The following is a 19,137-nucleotide window of genomic DNA, read 5'->3' as shown; positions in this document are numbered from 1 at the left end:
TTTGTAGTCAGGCAACACCATAGCACAGCCCGCTGTCTTCAGCAGGCCTTACACTCCCCACACCCCAAACCCCATACCCCAGCCCTCCAGATTCCACTTAAAACTAAGGAAGAAATTAACTGCTTAAAAGAGTTCTCACAGAACATCACTGGGAAATCTTTTTTTTTTTTTTTTTTTTTTTTTTTTGGCCAGTCCTGGGCCTTGGACTCAGGGCCTGAGCACTGTCCCTGGCTTCTTCCCGCTCAAGGCTAGCACTCTGCCTCTTGAGCCACAGCGCCGCTTCTGGCCGTTTTTTCTGTATATGTGGTACTGGGGAATCGAACCTAGGGCCTCGTGTATCCGAGGCAGGCACTCTTGCCACTAGGCTATATCCCCAGCCCCGACTGGGAAATCTTTGTGATATGTTTTTATAAGTTTGGAAGACAGAAGACAGGAAACTGGAGAAAAATAAAGGAAAGGGAAGAAGATGCCTGTGGGTGAATTGGGAAAAGAGTAAAAGTATCACACTCCAGTAGTGCACCAGTGGTCAGAAAGAGGACTGGAATTTCGGTGATATGTGTGTGCTTAGGTCATTTGTATTACTCACAGTGTCATGTGGGGATGTTGAAATGACAGGTATTTAAACTGAAATTGGGATCTTGTACAGATTCTCATGCATTCTGATGACCAGATTCATCATGCAAAGTCAAAGGGAACATGAATCATGTTTCATAATCTTAGAGACAATAAGGCAAAAGAGAATAATTCAATTCAATTCAATAAAGAGTTTTAAATATTAAATCTCTATGGTTATGTTATGATTTTTTAGGAGGGATTTTGCTGGCTTACTCACTTGTTTATACATCTAGTTCTTCAATTTTTTCCCCCACAAGAACAAAAGATATATTTGGCCTTATCCATTCTCTTAATTTCACTTAGTTGCTTCTCTAAAGTAAAATGTAAAGAAAGGACAGACATTTTTGTTACTCTGATTGCTTCAGCTATTCTTTTAGAAGCACCAAAATTATTGCCCCCAAAACTCACACTTTTTTAAAGCAAATAAGTATTTTAAACATTCCAGGCATATGTCCTCTTTTTTTGTTTTTTTTGCATCTGACATTTATTTATTATGTTTAGTTTTTGCTTGCAGGCCTGGGGCTTGAACTCAGTGCCTAAACACTGTTCCTGAGCTTCTTTTTGCTCAAAGTTATTGCTCTACCACTTGAGCCACAGTGCCCCTTCCAGTCTTTTCTCTTTATGTGGTACTGAGGAACCAAACCCAGAGCTTCGGGCCTGCTAGCCAAACATTGTACTGCTATGCCACATTCCCAGCCTTATTTTGTTTCTGGTATCACACTTTGTGTTCAAGGATACGTGTTTAGATTTCTTGCTAGGCCAGCACTTTAACACTTAAGCCATGACTCCACTCCTGCTTTTTGCAAGTTTTCTTAGAGATGGATTCTTACAAAAATCTCTTTACCCGGGTACAAGTGTCATAAAAATTTATTCAATAAAGGCTTGAGTCTCCTCAGTGTTTCAATACTTTCTATTTAGTTTTCAAAGCACAGATTTTATTTTGTTGATTCTCTGTGTTTGTGAGCCTAAAATTGGTTAGTCTCTATGCCAGCATAAAACACAATTGGAGGGTTGGAGATATAGCTCAGGGGGTAAATGAGCAATGAGCAAGAGTGCCAGTCTCAAGAAAGAGGAAAAAAAAAACATCAGTTGGCCTTTATTACTGCAATTACTCCCTCTTCATCATACCTGGAGAAACAGATTGATTTAGCAAGATAATTATATTAATAATTTTAGCAAGAAAAAGTCCTATTACAAAGTCTACCTCTTTCTAGAGTTCCTGAATTATACCTAAGACACACCCTTAGAAGGTGTGAAGCCTTAATATACATTGTTTTGAGTCACTAAATGTCCCTCATCACTATGATGTGGTAAGAATAGGAAGGATTCCAAAGGAATGGAACATCCCAAAGAAAACTGAAGGAAAAGAAAATAATACTAGTGGAGGTAAACGTCAATAGTAGAAATCTCTTCTCACCAGAAATGAGAAAGAACAAAAGAACAAGTTGAATTTTTGTCATGGAGAGTGTTGATCAGACATTTATGAAAGAGTACTTCACAGTGGATGGCTTAGCCTATGAATACTTTTTAATAGACTTGTTAATGACTATGGAACTCAACTGATTACAATCCACTACTAATGAGGCCAATGTTCCCTCCCCACATGGGGCCAGGTAATGGTGCAGGGTTTCACCACCACAACACAGCATGCCCCTAACGTGGGCCAGCTGTCTCCTAAATGCGTGCTCTTTGCTACTAAAGGGAACCTGTATAGATGGATCAATGAAAATCAGTCCTATCCTTGGGAACATTTCTCAAGACAGATGGTAGGTCAATCAAGTCACTTTTGTGTACAAAGGATAGCATGTGTTTATTCATTGGAAGGTAAAATGGAGATGTGTCAGTTATTTGATGGCAAAAGAATGCTTAAGCAAGAAATCTATCAGAACTTAGATAGTCATCAAGAGAGTTTATCCTTTCATCCAAGGTGTCACTACTTGCGGTCCTGAAGTAGATACTCTGACCTTTGCGGTGATAATTCAAGATGGTAAAAATGTAGAAAGCAAATAATTGCAGAAGGTACTTTACCACACATTTGATATATATGGGACTATTACCCAGAAGAATCGAAATGCTCCCTGAGTTGGTCTCAAATACCTCACGATAAATAAAAATGTATATGTTTTTGGAAACCAACTGTAATCCTTAGTCCATTTAAGTGTAATTATTTTATTTCCAGTGGACATTCTCTTCCTAGACATGGAATTCCCAAATAGTCTGATTATAGAAACATGGCACCCTATGGCCAAATGGTAAGAACTTTTCCTAATTCTTGGCCATGGTGTAAACAGCAATTGCATAATAATCTCAGTTATCTATCTGATTCTATCTCATATTACCTCAATAAATCGGTTTCATATACTGTACATAAATCTGTCCACATCTGAATATTAACATTTTTTAGTATAAATAGAGATGTACATGTAAAAGCCTATTTCCAATACTAGAGCAGAAAACTACATATTTACTTAATTTATATGTTAGGAAAAAATAAATCTTTACTTTTGCTTAGCTAGGCTTTATATTAGGATTTAAATAGACTTCAGTTTAGTGTGTATGTCAACAGAACCATTAAGAAAAGTATTTGCTTAGTTGTTGACTTTTATGAAAATGAAAACGGATATGGATAATACAGAAACAAACAGTAATTATATTACCCAGAAATTTCTAGAGGAAATAAAACAATTCTTTACAGTTTCTAGGTAATGGCAAAAGCATTTCTAGGAAGAAAACATAATTAACAGCACTAGAAAGCTTTGCTTTACATTCTTTTGGCAATTGAGTCTCCTAAGTTGAACACTGTTAAGTAGAGTGTTTGAGTCTCATATTAATTTGCATTTCACTTGACTTCTTTTTACTGTTTTGTAAGCATGAAACAGAAAGGTCTGGATTCAACAAAACAAATTATTGTACAAAATAAGAAATTGCTATCCAAGCAGCTTTTTGTTTCTACTGAGTTTGTCATGCTGTGAGCAAAAAAAGGGGGCGGGGGACGGGGGGAAAGGAAGGAAAAGAAGTGTTGATTCTTTAGAAGCATTTCAGCACCAGATCTGCACTATCAAAAATAGTCCTCAAACATAGTTAGAGTTATCTAGAAATTCAGCAGTTTGCAAACAAGTGCACTAGGGAGTACTTTCTTCACACTAAAATATTTTTGCTACACATCAGCAAGTCCTTGAGGAGAGCCTGCTGGCTCTGAAGGCCGCAGTTAGCTGTTAAAATAGCAGAGCAATAATATTTAGCCAGTGCTAACAGGGAACTGGTGATGTGCATGTTTTCTGTAGTGACTACACCATTCTACCAAAAATGGCTTCAGCTAGTCATTGAAACCATCACTTCATTTTATATTTATTTTTAATCCTCAATTCTTTGTTAGTAGCTATGGTTGGGAGCGCTCTCTCTACATGCTATCCACTGTTTCCAAAGGCACTAATCACAAACTCCAACATGGACGACTTGATTTCTGAAAATGCATGAGAACATAGTTTATTAATATGTTTGAGTGTCTTTGTGTATGTGTCTACATTTACTATCGGTTCTACTTTGGTTCTTTGTTGGTAATGGTAAAATGAGGAACAGAGAGAATCTTACTTTCGGTAAGAATATTGTCTGAGTCTATTAATTTTCTATGTACTATTAGAAACTGTTAATTCATGAGTGCTAACTAAGAATATTTTTAAATATTTTAGCATGTTTTTGGTCTGTGTCTACTTCCTGCTACTTATTAATGTCCACATCAATAATGATATGCTAATACAATAATTATGTGCCCCATAATATTGCTTAAAATATTTCAAGCCTGTTTGATCCCTGACACTCCTATTTTAGTGTATGAATGTATTTCACTGTAACCCACAAACGAATTGCTATATAAAATATACAGCTTCAGTAAGCAAAAGGAGAGCAACTCTTTACTGAAGGAGTTTTCACACTGGCAGCCATCCAGATGGCAAATAAACTTGCTTAAATATTTGCTCATTAGTGAAATGAAATGATATCAGCTTAATTCATTCTAATTTCACGTTTCCTATGTTTCAAAGCAACTTTTAAGTATACACTCTAAAGGTTTCTCTGGAATTCTTGTGCTATAATTTGTTTGCTTTTCCTCTGAAATAAATATAATTAATAAAGCAATACTGAATAGTTAGGTGTTAAGTGTCTTTACAAATCTTACTTAAGATTTCCATTATCAATTTTAGTGACTGCAAACCTAGAAGATCTTAGGGTTTGAGACAGGTTAATAATGAAACTAAGAGTGGATATATTCTAGGACTATTTAGGGTGATTAAGTGGCTGTCACCATGGGGAAAGCCACTGAGTAGCCTCAGGTTTATCTTGAGACATTCAGACATGGAGATAAAATCCATGTTAATCCCTGAGGAGAAACAGTTTTTACTATTGTCTCGGATGAAAAATTGTTTTGTCGGATTTAGCCTAAGTGTAGTCAAATGAAGGAATGATTGTTTAATTACTGAAAGTTGAAGGGTAGGTAGTTACAAGGATGCTTGCAAAGTGGGAGTCACAACACTCTAAAATATGTCCCATTTTTTTCCTCTATATCGTTTTTACTGTTACATCTTTATTTTGCGTGTCCATTGATAAGCGTAAAATTTTTATTCTCTTCTGATACCTTTTTTTTTTTTTGTCATAGGAAGCTGATTCCTACAGTAGGAGTCAGGATTTTTCACAGTAATCTTTCAGGTTAAAGATTTTGTATTGTTTCCTAGAGTCTCTTTCATAGATCAGGAATCATAGTAGGAAAAATAAGCAAAATGTACACATTTGTCAACTGGATATTTCAGGGATTCTAAAGTTTGCATTTTCTGTAACCCGTGTTTGAGCTCTGACTTATTATTTTCCTGGAAAAGAACACTGCAGAGATGAAATTATAAGCCTTCAGATGAAATAGAACAATATTATTATTATTATATTATTTAATCAAACATCTTCTGGGCTCCACTCCTATAAATCACCTGCTTTCACTAAATATATCTAGAGAGCTAAATAAATACACTTGTTAAAATACAGGAGCAACATTAACCTCAGGCACCATCACAGGTCATTGTTGACTCAAGAAAAGGCAAAATTTGGAGCAGATCCACTGAATTATCCTTTTCATCTAAAATGTTACCCTAACAATTCTGTTTAAAGAACAACTTAGATGACCTCTTACTGTTACCCTCAATTATGATTCTAGGAGGACAGATTTAGAGCCAAGGGAATTAAAAAATATTGGCTAAATACCCATGTAATCAACGAAGTTTTTTTTTTTTAATTATTGAGGTGTTGAAATGATTCTAGAAGCTGTGGCCACTTTTGCAAGAAGAATTCTGTGAACACACAGTAAATACTCAGTCTTATGTTAGTACCGGTATTGATTACATGTCTGTGATTTAGATCTATTTTCACTTTTACTTTCTACATGCCATTGCTATTTAATACTTTTATGAAGTCTTCTGCTTAGTAATTATCTTCTTTCCCCAAACCAAATATAAAAACAATTTTAAAGGAGATTGGAAGCTTCTTAAAAATATTGAATGCATATCTTATGTTGATCATGAATTTATTTCTTCACTGCCTGTGCGCTGTTATTTGATGCTGAGTTTTTGTATAGTCCATTATCCTGTGTGTTTTATGTGATAATCATGTCTGTGAAGGAACCCACTGATGACCAGTTTCTTATATTTGCTCTCTTCTGTAGTACCTCCAAAACTATTAGTATAGGACTAAGCCAGGAAGAAAATGTGGACAAGAAAAGATTTGTTACATTATCTTTCTATTTTAGATATTCTCAATCAGGGAAAAACTAGTTACAGTGTTTGTTAGCTATGCTGAATAATCTATGGAATGAGAAATCAAGTTCTCCTTCAAATAAACATAATCTTTTATTACTGTTTTTTTTTTTTCTGGCCAGTCCTGGTACTTGAACTCAGGGCCCGAGCACTGTCCCTGGCTTCTTTTTGCTCAAGGCTAGAATTCTACCACTTGAGCCACATCACAACTTCCAGCTTTTTCTGTTTTTGTGGTGCTGCGGAATCGAACCCAGGGCTTCATGTATGCGAGACAAGCACTCTACCACAAGGCCATATTCTCAATCCTGACCATTTACTATTGATGTGAAGAAATCAACATCAGCAGAAAGCTTAGCTGTTCAGTTAAGCTCACAGAGAACAATAACCTTTAATATCTTGACTGCTCCTTTATGGAAACTAACCAATGTAGCTATTCCCAAATTGTGAATTCACAGAATCTAGGAAACTATCACTTCTTCTTCTTTTTTTTTTTTTTTTGGCCAGTCCTGGGGCTTTGGACTCAGGGCCTGAGCACTGTCCCAGGCTTCTTCTTGCTCAAGGCTAGCACTCTGCCACTTGAGCCACAGCGCCACTTCTGGCCATTTTCTGTATATGTGGTGCTGGGGAATCGAACCCAGGGCCTCATGTATACGCAAGCACTCTTGCCACTAGGCCATATCCCCAGCCCCTATCACTTCTTTTTATGTAGAGAAATGAAGTTTAAGGGTTACTTTTCCCCCCCTCAACGTTATAGTTAACTTGTGCAATATACCTTACATTGTGAAGGATTTGAAAGAGAGCACTTAAAGATTTTAAGATACGGGAACATCATTGTAAGATCAAGAAAAACTTATTGCATCAATAATCAATTATTTTGTTGAGACCTGTTTCCAAAGAGGTGACTATAGCTTTCAAAGCTTACAAAACTTTAAAACATGCTGGTACTTTCTTGACACCTCTCAAGATTATTATTTACTAAGTCAATATCTTTATGTTCTTTATCATGAAGTGAATACATTTTACTAATTAGAACTATGTAAACATTTCTTTTTTTGGAGGTCAAACTCAGGGCCTATGCCAGGTCCCTGGGCTTTTGTGCTGGAGGCTAGCATTTTACCACTTGAGCCATGGTTCCACTTCTGTCTTTTTGGTGTTTAATTGGAGCTAAGAGTGGCTCACAGACTTTGCTGCTCTAGCTAACTTCAAACTGTGGTCCTCAAATCTCAGCCTCTTGAGTAGTTAGGATTAAATTCATGAGCCTTTTGCACACAGCTCTAAGTGAACATTTTTAAGTCTATCCTTGTACGCTAATGATGACCACATGATAATGTTAACTAATTCTATTTCACTATGGCTTGCTGAGCCTAGATTATCTTGCTTTGCCCTCCTCTGTCCTGCCTTCACTGTGATCCTCCCCACTCTCCTTCCCTTCTTTTTTCTACTTCGATTGTGTTAGTATTTTACTGAATTAGAAATGAATTTAAAGAAAAGAAATATCCACAAATATTTGTCTCTAAGTATGTGAATATGTGACCTAAATGTCCACAATTCCCACTCCATTATTGAAACAAAAAAAAAGATGTAAAGGCAGATAGAGAAACATGAAAGAGGCCCCAAGAATGGACAAAGCTGAGAGGTTTACTGTGATTTATATTGAGTTTCAAAATTTCTTAAGACCTGGCACTACCCTCATCCTATCTTCGATGTATTTTTGCAATTTTTTTTTGGTGTGGTAATGGGATTTGAACTCAGGGTCTTATGCTAGTTAGGTAAGCACCCTAGGCAAGTACTTAGACAACATTTTGCTTTTAGTATCTTTTTCAGGTAGGGTCTTGTAATTTCGATAGAGCCAGCCTTGGTCAATAATCATTATACCTCTGCCCCCTACACAGTTGAAATTATAGGCTAACAGCACCATAGTGCACTTATGCTTGTATTTTAAATATATTTTCCACATGTTTTATTTAATGTTAACTGATTTCTATTCATTGAAACCAATAGTCCTAAATAATGCAATCATCTATATCAAGATGGACTAATTATATTTATCATTTCTCCAGTAACACATGCACCAATTTGTGTGGGTTTCTACTTTTGAGGATGTATGTAGTTTTGCTTATACCATTCAATGCAAGTTGAGATATGTCTCATACTGTTTAAATTTCTTTTTTTTCACTGGGAATGTGGCTTAGTGGTAGAGTGCTTACCTAGTAGGCACATAACGCTGGGTTCGATTCCTCAGCACCACATAAACAGAAAAAGTCACAGTTGGCGCTGTTGCTAACCATGAACAAAAGGAAGCCAGGGACAGTGCACAAGCCGCAGGCCTGGCAAAAATAATGTTTCCTTTAAAAATTTAATGATATAATGTCACGATTACCTTTGCTAGATCTGATGTTAAACTCACAATCATCCTTCCTCTACTTCCTGTGTTTCAGTGATTGCAGGTATATACACCTATTCCTTGATGTATCAGGTGCTTTTCTCTTCCCCTTTCAATTCCTCAATATATATGTATATATACACACAAGGAAAATATAAAAATATATATTTTCTATTCAGAAATTTTACCAATACTTCTAGTTGCAGATCAGTTCATAGGTTTGTAGTCAATTTTAATCCCTTTAAAAACATACACTAATATTTGTGGGAATTTTAGTTTGGGTAACAGGATGGTTTAAAACATGATTTTTTTTAAAAAAACTTTTTGTCCTTGAATGCTCTTTTTTTCATTTCTATCTGTTTGTCTCTCTCACACACACAAAGAGACTACGTCAATTATCTCTATAGTTTTGAAAACTGTTCCATTAATACCCATATTCTATTCTTTTTATACTGAAATTTTATTTATTTCCAAGATCCTTGCTGCTACAAACAATTCTGCAATTGATTATCCTTGCTTAGTTCAGCCGCCTGCTTGATGGGCTGCCATTAGCCAACTGTTATCACAGTTCTGGTTCCTATTTCCCAATTTTCTGGTTGACCACCCTTCCTTTATCTCAGGCCGGATCTTCTGCCTTGGTAGAAGATTTCAACACGCAATTCCTTTGTTGTTGCTATGGTTTTTATATTTTGTATTGAGGTTTGAACTTAGGGCCTCAGACTTGCTAGACAAGTGCTCTAGTGCTTTCAAAACACCCCAGGCCTTTTCTGTTTTACTCTGCAGATAGGATCATATGATGTTTGTCTGAGGCTGGCCTCAGACCATGACTTGGCTATTAATTGCTGTTCTTAGTATCTCCTTCTAGAATTAAATCGAGAAAGAAAACAACACTATTGTTGTTATTCCTAAGGCTAATATTTGTTATTGCATGTGAAGCCAAGTCAAAAGGAAGAAAGAAGTCAAGCACAGTTTCAACAACAGTTGCCTTTTTAGGCCTTGAATGATATGTGTTCATTTGTTAATGATTGTCTAAGGACATTCAATAGGGAAAAAAAATCAGTAGGGATTCGAATCACTGAGACTACACTGATAATTATGCTTACATTATGATTGTCTTATTATATTTCTCCATTTAATTTATGCCTGAGTTTCCTCTATTGGACTTCCACCCCAGGTTAGTTTATGATTGCATATTGAGAAACACCGGCCCAAACCCTGAAGCATTTAAATTTGATACAAATCAATTTTACCTATGTTATTCCCAGCTGACTGCCACTTCTGATGTACAGCAGCCTCAAAAGAAATTAAAAGATAAGTAACACGATTACAAGCTGATTAGCTTGCCTAGGCAGACAAACAAGATTGCAGAATTGAGTTATGACACTCACTTCCTAGTGAGACCAGTTTATACCACATTAGACAAAAATGATTTTCCAATCTGTATACTACAGAACAAAGTGAAACAATGGCAATAAACTCCAGTTGTGGGTTTAAACATGAGTCAGGAAAACTGCTATTTTGTGACTATTAAAGAAATACTGATAGAACACTTTGGGTAGCATCTAAGGAAAAAAGAAAATACCTCCCTCAAGATTGCTCAAATTAGAAAAAAATATTTCCTTGATTAGCAGAATTCATTAAAATCAAGAAGAGAGCGGGGCGGGGGGGGGGGGAAGGAAAGTTGGCTCCCATCTTTTTCCATGTGGTTGAAAAGGGCAATAAAATTATTTAAAAGGTGGGTTGTGACAAGTTTATATCTAGCCAAAAAATGAGGACACCTATTAATGGATAATAACTGCAATAAAGAAAGATGTATTTTTATCAAGAAACAAGACATACATTGAAGAAAATATCCTCGCACTGTTTTGCCTTATTTAACAAATACTATTTTTTTTTCTAGCTGGGGGGTGGGAGGTTAAAAAGTTAAAGAAAGAAAGTTTCACAAAGCAGGTAGAAAGTAACTGAGTAATGTCATCTTAAAGCTATTTTCCTGTTTTGTCTGTATGTGGGTTACTAAGAAAATTAACATTGCACTAAAATAATTTATGTGACTTGATGATTGGACAATAATACAAATCTGTTTTTGATTAGAGAATTCCATGACAAAATATGCTCTGGCAGCAGTACATTTAAAAATACATATTTAAAAAAGTGAAGTAGGTTGACAGAAAAAAGTAGAAAAAAGGGCCACAGCAGATGAGACCCAAGAATATGCAAAAAAAACCCAAGTACTAGAGCACATTTTTGGTTTTTCTTTTGTAGGTCATGGAGCTTGAGTTTAGGGCCTGGGTGTTGTCTCTGAGCTCTTTTGCTCAAAGCTAGCACTCTGCCACTTTGAGCCACAGTGCTACTTCTGGTTTTCTAGCGGTTAACTGAAGATAAGGGTCGCCAGGACGTTCTTGTCTTGTCTGGATTTGGTTCATGATCCTTGGATCTCAGTCTCCTAAGTAGCCTGGATTTGAGCCATAGGCATCCAGCTATCATATTTTAATATAAAAAACAAATAGTGAGCATTTCATATGTTAACCCCGTGTCTCCACTTTAACAGTGTTACAAGGTCTTCATTTATGGTTTAGTAGAAAAATAAGTATTATTGAAGTTCTCACATGTGAAGATTTTTTCAAGTTTGATTGAAAAATAGGGAAATATACCCATGAATTCAGTTTACTTAGAATGATTTCATAGCAAACTGTTACAAAACAACTATTTAGAATTTATATTTTCTAATATTTTCTCTTTTTTGCCAGTCCTGGGGCTTGAACTCAGGGCCTGAGCACTGTCCCTGGCTTCTTTTTGCTCAAGGCTAGCACTCTGCCACTTGAGCAATAGCACCACTTCCAGCCTTTTCTGTTTATGTGGTACTGAGGAATCGAACCCAGGGCTTCATGCATGCTAGGCAGGCACTATACTACTAGGCCATATTCCCAGCCCTTTTCTAATATTTTCATAACTCACAAAAGGGAAGAAAATTTTATGTTGGCAAAGCATATGTGATTTGCTTAACTTGACCTTTTTGTGAGAAGTAAGACTTAATTGTTTATTTTAAAAGAGAAAGGTAGGAAATTTATTATCAGGAATGAAACTGGGAATATTTCTAGTAAATTTTTGTTTCTTTAAAAATATTACCTTGATATCAGAAAAGTTAAACCACACTTATGTCTTAAATATTTAACAATTTTAAGAAGCCTGCAGGTTTGGGTTTAGATACATCTTCCTTTACATTAATTTTTAACCATTAACAAACATATGGAAGAACTCAGTGAGGTGCTCACCAGCTAAAAGCACCAGGGAATTTTGAATAATTACAATGGACTTCATGTTCATCAATATCGATTGTAGTCATTAGTTTCCCTACAGCATTCTATATATTTAATTTTTAGTCAAATGTGTAGAAATCAATTTCTGGCTCATTTTTTACTAAATAACTTTCATACGAGTTTTTCTACATTTAATTAATTCAGTTTCTATGTATGCAGATTTAAGTAGCTTGGAAATGGAAAAACCATCTTTGTTGAGAGCATCAACTTCGCTACTTTTTTTCCTTTCCTTTTTTTTTTTTTTTTGGTCAATTTTTATGGTTATTTTTATATTTCAAAACCACTACCACCAATTTTTCTCTCAAATCATGTATTTTATGCAGTGTTATAATTTGGGTCTGACACAGTCCCACAAACCTTTTCCATAAAAGACTATTCCAATGCAGTAGTATGGAAAATGATTGGATGATAAGGGCTCTGACTCTAACAGTAAATTAATTCCTTGATAAAAATAACAGCTTAATATGCTATTGAGAGAGGGTACAGTATTTCAGAGGTCATGTTTAGTTGGAAGGAGTGAGTTTCTGGGTCCATGAAAGTTATATTTTTATCCCAACTAGTTCCTCTCACCCCTTTCTTCCAATTTCCTGCCTCCATGTTGTAAACTCCTTTGCCACACCATATGCTCTCCTGTCATCATGTTTTGCCTCACCTTGGCCTAGAATCCATTGAGCTAACTAACCATGGGATATAAAAACTCTGAAGCTATGAGCCAAAATAGAATCTTCTTTAGGTTGTTTGTCTCAGGTGTTTGGTCACAAGACAGAAAACTGACTCACATATGCATTGGTCATCAAAACTAACTAGAGAACATCATTTTTGAGATACTCTTGTGCTTCAAGGTTTTTTTTTTTTTTCCTTTCAAATTATAGATTGTCCAAAACACTTTGGGACTATAAATAATGCTAGTAAATTGATAACTCCTCTTAGATAACCCTTCCGTTTTGTTCACTCTTTACAATATTATTTTAGTTTTAATATTTCATTTGATTTGATTGAATGATCCCTTATTACAAAATTTCATTCTTGAGCCATGAATTCAGTGAGGGCAGAACAATTCTTGATTGAGAATCCTCTGCTACATTTTTACTTTTTCAGTCTAGATTCTAGTCAGCATTCTAGATTCTTGTATTCTTTATTTAGGATAGAATTTTGTCATTCTGTCATCATCTTCCTTTGGAAACTAAGCTCTGAAGATGTCTGGCTTCATGAGTTGATTTCTTCATTCATTGCTTATGCGCAGTGCCTTTTGCTGTTCATAGTCCATTCGTCATCAGGCCTCATGATCCTAGCACCATGATCATTTCAAGAGGTTTACATCAGTCCCCATTTCTCTGCAACTGGAAATTCCAAGATGTCAACAGCAACAACAATAAGAAATCTTGCAAAGGCATACTCTGTATTTATGCTGAATAAACAAAGCAAAGATTGAGCCCTGTTCTAGGTGAGGGGATAAAAAGAAGTCTAGACCTGGCTGTTAGAGTGGTACCTGATTTCTTTTTTTTTTTTTGTTGCCAGTCCTGGGCCTTGGACTCAGGACCTGAGCACTGTCCCTGGCTTCTTTTTGCTCAAGGCTGTAGCACTCTGCCACTTGAGCCACAGCGCCCCTTCTGGCCTATATATGTGGTGCTGAGGAATCGAACCCAGGGCTTCAAGTATACGAGGCAAGCACTCTTGCCACTAGGCCATATTCCAGCCCCTGATTTCTTAAACAATGTATTTTTTCCCATATGTGGACAGAAAAAGTGTATGTTCCAAGTAGGGAATATGGTCTGGCATGAGGATGACATGTAATATATGCATGGAATGATATGTAGATATTAGGGTATGCCATGGGTATCTTGACTCAAATCTTATGTCAGTCAACTGTTGCACAAGAGTTGATCATTTTGCTGTTATTTTAAATTGTGGTCCTCAAGACATCGATTTTACCACTGTCAGACTTTACTAGTCCCTATTCATTTTAATGTACTTTAATAGATTTATTTTTAAATCTAAGTTTAGTGACAGTGCTCTTAGGAATCTTTTTTTTTTTCAGTTCCAATGCATCCTAATCTTCAGGTCTGATGAATTCCCTAAACTTTGTTTTCTAACAACAAAAATGTGAAACATTCAGCCAATGATGTCTATGATTATCCTAGGCATGCACATAATTAAAATTTTGTTCTAGACTATTTCTGAATTCTCAAGTCTCAGGTGGAATGTTTCCTTTGATCTGTATGGCCCTTAGAAAATACCAAACCCTAATCTCTTAAATTATGATCCAACATATAAAATAATGGACAGAAAAATGAATTAGAAATAAAATTTAAATTCTAATTCTAGCATATCTACACAGGCTGTGAGAATTGTGTCAGAGCTCAGCTCTTAAAACCTTTGAGATTTGATTTCTTCCTTTAGAACATGAAGATCATAAATCTTAATATTACAAGCATGTAGTGACATTCAACACAGTGGCATATACAAATACCTTACAAACCTTACATTTTAAGCGTCCTTAATTATAAAGAATTCTCCTTAACTTGAAAGATGAGGAGATTGGGAATGTTTTTCCCCTTTTCTCCCTTGATGGTGATAAGCAAAGATTCTATTTCTTGCCTTTTGTGTTCCTTCATGAGTTCTGCTTAGAACATTCCTTGACAGGATTATCTGCAGGGTTTATTCTCGTGTGTCCTTCAGATCGCTACTGAAATGTCACTTATCAGAGAGACCTCCCTCTCCTGACATCCTGTATCAATTAACAATGTTCAAGCAGGTGTCTCTATCTCCCTTCTCAGGCCTTATTTCACATCAACTACCTAAGCATTATCAACTTACTTTTGTGTCTAATGTTTTTTCTTAATGTTCCCTTGTCTCAGCACATACAAGTGTCAATCCATTAGGGCAGGAATTCGAGTTTGATTTAAGTGCTGTACATCTTTCTCAGCTAGAAGCATGCTTGACATGTGATGGGCACAAAATAAATACATGTTGAATTGATACTGATTGTTAGAGGGAAATTTTAATTTAAAAATACAAGAAAATTAATGTTGGCAGTCCTTTCATTCTATTGTAACAAATGTAATAAGTTTTTAATTTTATCAAAGAAATACTGAAAATATACCCTGCCAAATTATAAGAGCTTTTTGAAATTTTACTGATATGAATAATTTTTAGAAAGCTTTAACAATGTCTATTATAGTGCTTGGATCATTTCAAATATGAAAGAAATATACAAAATATATCAAACTCTAACTGTCCATAGAATCAGAAGGTCTTTTATTTTTATAAAGGTCAATGGCTACATATGAAAATTATCAAACTGAATTTATACAATTAATTTAAAATACTATAGAAAACAGCCACACATGTGTTATCCACCTACATTAACTGACACAAACAACATTAAGATTCATAAAGAAATAAGCCCAAGCCATATTAATTTTTTATTTTATATCTTTCAATTTCAGGGGCTTTAAAAGATTACAGAAATTCAGGTCAGAGGGCATTATCTGCAAGAAGGTGAGCCAAGCCCTAGTAGTGACATATTGCCTAAATAAAAACTCAAATAAATTGAAATTTCACTATAAATAAGTTTCTCTCTTTTTGGTATATTTTTGGAAGATAGCATCTGTGATTTGTGATTCTTTGATTAGGTAGCACACTTAAGAATAATGTATTATTTGGAAAATCACCGAAGGTTGACTTATTTTTTGTTGAATTAAGAAATAAATGTAAAGGGAATTGTTAGGAGTGCCACCCAGAATCAATCATCTCTTCCAGGTAAACCAGTCACGACATTTCCAACTGACTCTTGTCTCTTTATATTTATAAATTCCTAACATCTCTAAAGATACTTAATGTAAATTGCAAAAGCTAAAGTGATATAAGGTGGACAGAGCTGTGTTATTTACAGAAAATGCAGCCCACAAAAGTCCTTCCAACCTACCTATGGGAAATTCAATAGTAAATAATGGATATAGTTAACATTTATCGTAGCATGAGCCTTGAAGGTATGTACATAAGTAATAGTACTTATATTCTGGCTTAACTCATGAACTGTATAAATAATGTGATAATCTTTTGTGAGTTAATGATAGTTCCAAGAAGATTATCTAGTCAATGACACCTTCATATGTATGTAGTTTAAGGAAGTGAAAAGAGGGTAGGAATAAGATGTATATTTGAATTATATTTCTTTCATGGAATCTAGAGAAAGATGGCATTACACAATATCATCAGAGCATTTATCAAGATCTCCTCAGCTTTATGTCTTTACCTTGCTCAGCAATTGCTATTTATAAGGACAATATTAGGGTAGATATTAGAAAAAGAAGCGGATTTTTTTCATTTATTAATGACTGTGATTGAGATGGTTAGAGAGGGAATTGTTAATCTTATTGCTTATACATATTATGACTGTATTGTATGAACCCTAAAGATAAATGTGTATATAAAAGAAGATATTTCTTATTTACAAAAATAGCAAACTTCTTTTTAGAATCATGTTTGCTAATAATATATTTTTTCCTACCTGAATATGTGAGGCTGGTATAAATACAACATCTTAAGGAACCTACAAGTAAGTTTTTTTTTATGGAATAGATGAGGCCAGAAATATGGCCACAAACAGTATTTCATAAAATCATAATACAATGCTGACAGCTCCATCTTGAAGTAGTTTCTTCAACTTCTCAAACCTAAATAGCCTAGAGCATTGGGTATCTGACAACATAATATATACACATATTGTGCAAACTCTGTGGTTCTGTTCAAGTTTTTGATGAAAAATACATGGTGTTTGTTTTACTATACAATGAGTTTATTTATCCACAAATGGTGAACATTTCCTTCCTGTTAGTAGAAGTTAGGTTGTTATCCTTCATATAGGAACTTAAAGAAATGGGAAGGGATACAGTAAATAATGTAATTCTTTCCAGTACTAAATTTTTGTAGTATTTTGTAATCATTGTAATTCTTACAAACAAGTAATAAAATTTTTATTCAATATGATCAAATACTTATGAAGCAACGTTTCCTGAAAAGCCTGACCAAAAACTAAAGCATTGGAACATTATTATAAGTTTTACTGTTTATGCTTGGGTTACAAAGAGACAATATCTTTGAAATTCCATTGTTGTTTAATTTAGGGAGTCTTATTGGATTATAATAAATTTGTTTTGAGATGGTAGTCACAGTTTTGGACTTGGAATAGACTGGTTACAATCTGTGGTTCTAGTGCCTATTATTATGTTTTTGTAGTTAATCTTACTGAAAAATATTCACACACTGCTATGTTTCCCTATTTACTTTCCATATAAACATTTGCAAATTAAGTTTGTTATAGAGACTATCACTATAATCATAAACAAAAGAATAAGTAGTTACAATGAGGCTAGAAACTACCTTCCAATCAATAGCTCAAACTTGTTTTCTGTGCTCATTTCAAAGCACCATTAATTTTTTGAACTAAAGTAAGCTCATTTTATCTATCTGCTCTTTTGTTAAAAATTGACTAGTCTAGAAAAATATTAACTGCTTTTTCTCCTCTGTTACATAAGCTTTCCCGAGAAGATTGTGAAGAAAACAAGAAAATTTGAGTGTTCTTTTTTAAGTTTAATTTTATTGTCATGGTGATGTACAGAGGGGTTACAGATACATAAGTAATGTAGGTGTACATTTCTTGTCATACTTGCTATTACTTCCCTCATTTTTCCCCTACTTTTTCTCCCCCTCACCGGGCCCTGCCTCCGAGTTGTACAGTTAATTTCCAACATATTGTCTTGTGAGCATCACTGTTGCATTGGTTCCCCCTTTATCCTTTCTCTCAACATTTTGACATTCCCCTTCCCTTCCCTAATTCACACACACACACACACACACACACACACACACACACACACACAACACACACACACACACACACGATACCCAGATACCAAAATCAAATAAAGTGACAACAGGGATAAAACATAGGAATGAAAAAGAAAGAAAAGAAATATTACACATAATACATTAAAAATAACAACAAAGAAAACCCTGGTTTCTGCATCTTGGAGTACATTTTACTTAGCCTCATCTTATATGATCATATGAACATAGCTTTTGAGCTATTGTGATCATTTGCTAGGATGATATCCTAGACATATACTAATTATGACAAATGAGAGAAACCATGGAATCTCTGTTTCTTTGGGTCTGGATCAATTCACTTAATATGATTTTTATCCCAAAATTTTCCATTTCTGTATTAATACACACACATACACACATCACTTTTTATTGATCCATTCATCTACTGAGGAGCATCTGGGTTGGTTCCATATTTTAGCTATGGTAAGTAATGCTGAAAAGAACATAGTTGTGCTTGGAGCTTTAGTATGGATTTGTTTGTGATCCTTTGGGTAAATGCCCAGGAGTGGGGTTGCTGATTCATAGGTTAGCTCTAGGCTTAGTCTTTCCAGGAACCTCCATAATGCTTTCCAAAGTAGTTGAACAACTTTACACTTCCATCAACCATGTAGTAGCATTCCCTTTTGGACATATTTTCAACAGTGTCTGTTGTTATTAGTTTTCTTCAGAATTGCCATTCTAACTGGAGTAAGGTGGACTCTCAATGTTGTTTTGATTTGCATTTCTTTTATGACCTGAAATGTTAAGCATTTCCTCCTGTGTCTATTGGTGACCATTATTTCCTCTTCAGAGAAGTCTCTTAGCGTCTTAGTCCACTTATTAATGGAGCAGTTGCTTCTTTGAAGATTTGTTTTGGGGAGACTTAATTTTTTTGTGTTCTAAGTATGTTGTACATATGAAGCCCTTGTCTGTTGTATGGCTAGTGAAGGTATTCTCCCAATGTGTGCGATTTCTCTGTATCTTGCAATCTATACTCTTTGCCATGCAGAATCTCTGTGATTTCATTCAATCCTATTCTTCTAAACTTTCTTTGATTTGTTGTGTTTCTGGGTCTTTATTAAGAAAGTTTCCACCTGTGCCGAGGAGCCCTAATGTTTCTCCTATTCCTTCTTGTAATGTTTTCAGGATATCTGCTTTT

Source organism: Perognathus longimembris, chromosome 16, assembly GCF_023159225.1.
Source record: "Perognathus longimembris pacificus isolate PPM17 chromosome 16, ASM2315922v1, whole genome shotgun sequence".
NCBI lineage: Eukaryota > Metazoa > Chordata > Mammalia > Rodentia > Heteromyidae > Perognathus > Perognathus longimembris.
The sequence above is the reverse complement of the archived record's forward strand: the minus strand, read 5'-3'. Positions refer to the sequence as shown.